Source organism: Chrysochloris asiatica, unplaced genomic scaffold (genome assembly GCF_000296735.1).
Source record: "Chrysochloris asiatica unplaced genomic scaffold, ChrAsi1.0 scaffold00025, whole genome shotgun sequence".
NCBI classification, from domain to species: Eukaryota; Metazoa; Chordata; class Mammalia; order Afrosoricida; family Chrysochloridae; genus Chrysochloris; species Chrysochloris asiatica.
This window is the reverse complement of record NW_006408543.1, coordinates 8,333,864-8,336,076: the sequence shown is the minus strand read 5'-3', so window position 1 is coordinate 8,336,076 and position 2,213 is coordinate 8,333,864. Positions and strand designations below refer to the sequence as shown.

Sequence of the window (2,213 nt, the reverse complement as noted above, 5' to 3'; positions counted from 1 at the left end):
GGGCCTTCCTAAGGCTGAGTTATTCTTTTGGGATCCTTCCTAGAGCCAACACTGGCCGCTGTTCACCCCACTGTCTGATGAAGTTCCCCCCAAACCAAACATGCTGATTCCCGCACCACTGACCAGAGGCGGTGGGGGACTTGCCCCACACCAGGCAGGCCTCACAGCCTGAAGCCAGTGCTGTCGTTAACTAAAGGAGGGGACCCTCCCCAGCGCCTCCATCTCCTTTCTATGACACACCTGCCTGACAGAGCTCGGAAACATGGATGTGTTCTTCCTGCTCCCCCACCGACATCCTCAGCGATGATTAAGGCTCAACCTTCTCTGCAGAGGAAATAACGGTGAGCATGCGGCGTCTGGGGGCAGCTGAGGAGAAGGCCCTGGTGGGAGCAGGCAGCGTGGGCCACCACAGGGCGTGGCAGGAACGGAGAGTCATGGGCCACCAATGTGGAGGCTACAGGAAGCAAAACTGTACCACGGACCCAGTGGGTGGGCACCGGGGCTTGGGTGGGCTGGACTTTGTCTGCTGAGAGGGTCACTGTAGTCAAGGTTCCCACCTCCTTTGACTGCCCCTCCTCCACCTGGCCGTGTCCCCTGCCCCTCTCAGCCTTATCATCCTCCATCTTGCACCATCCACAGGTCACCTCCTTAGCCTTGCCCTGGCCTGGGGACCAGGTCTGGAAATCGAAGGGCAGATGTCGTTCTGATCAAGCTCCAGGAACACCCATCTTCTGTCCCATCAGTCACCCCTGAGGTGCCTATCATCCAAGTCCATGTGGCCCTGGCTTTCTGGTAACGCCCTCACCCCAACTTCTTGGACACACTGAAGGAGGGTGACTGCCCACGGATCCAACCTCCTGGGGGAACATGTAAGTCAGCAACTCCCCATCCTGCAGGGGAATCCGGGACCCCAGTGTCTCTCTTGGGTCCAGTACCTGCTCCACACCGAAACCCCAACATGAGCTTTCTAAGCTGGAGGCCTGACCGATCCCCCAACCTCATCTCAAAACTGCCTCTGGGTCCCTTGGATTCCGCTCCCAGGACAAGCTCTGTGTCTCCGAACCCACTCACCCTGCAGCCTAATCCCCTTGACTGCCCTACCCACCTCAACTCGAGCTTTTTGGAGCCCACCTGCTACACTCGTCCCACCTCCACCCAGCAAACTTGTCCTCAGCCCCAAGGTCAGAGGTCTTCCTCATCTTCCACCTCCCCCCCTTGCCTCTCAGCTGCTCCCCACCTCTACTTCACACCAGTCCTCACAGAGGCTGGTACCAACTAGCTTCTCAGGAAACAGTCAATGGAGAAATTAATGAATGAGGCCCTAATGAAAAGCTAAAAACGGGCTACCCCTCCTGGGGCCTGACCCACTTTCCCAGCCTTTGCCAGCTGCACTGGGAAAAACATCGATCCTGCCGACTCTGGTCTTCACCTCAATGGGCTTCCGATTGCACTGGCTCCAGCCCCAGACAGAACACCCAGCAGGGCAGCCTGGCCCAGGCACTGGGCCCAAGAGGATTGGGCAGGAAGGGCCACCTTCAGAGGGTCCAAGCACCAGCACTCTGAGTATGCCAGGGCTCCTCATGTCCTGTTGCATGTGAACTTGGCCATGACCCAACCCTGTTGCGCCTCAATTTCCTTATCTATAAAATGGGTGGCCTTACATGTGGAGAGGAACTAAATCAGGGATAGACATTTTCTTCAAAGGGCTAGATAATAAATATTTTAGACTCTGTGAGCCCAGCAGTCTTTACCCCTGCCACTCAGCTCTGCTGTGGGTGAAAATAGCTACATAGAATCGTCTACGGAGGCACCACTGTATTCCGAAAAAACTCTACTTAAGGACATTGAGTATTGAATTCCACATAAGCTCGCATATCAGGACATCACCTTCTTTTCAAATTTTTCCAAGCTTTAATCATTGAAAAAACCCTTCTTGGCTTGCAGGCTCTGCAAAGCCCCCTCATAAATGGAAAGCCAGCGCTGGGTACCACCCCTATTGTGTTCTTTTTTAGTGTGTGGTGTGTCCTTAGCTTTGTCCATCTATCTGCACATCAGCTTCCTAATTGTCAAGCCAAGGATTGCCATACTCACCTCACAGGGCTGTTCTGAATGTTAAATGAGATGAGATGAGTGGGATCAACAAGCCCAGACCATGCACATGCCAGTATGCTGTCCCAGGAATCCTCCAATCCTCCCCTGCACACCCCACCCCC

General features: G+C 54.7%; 1 pseudogene; it reads left to right on the top strand.

The window, feature by feature from the left end:
* Positions 1-347: 347 nt before the first annotated feature.
* The window catches only part of LOC102833353, a 19,228-nt pseudogene continuing 17,362 nt past the window's right edge, over positions 348-2,213 (top strand).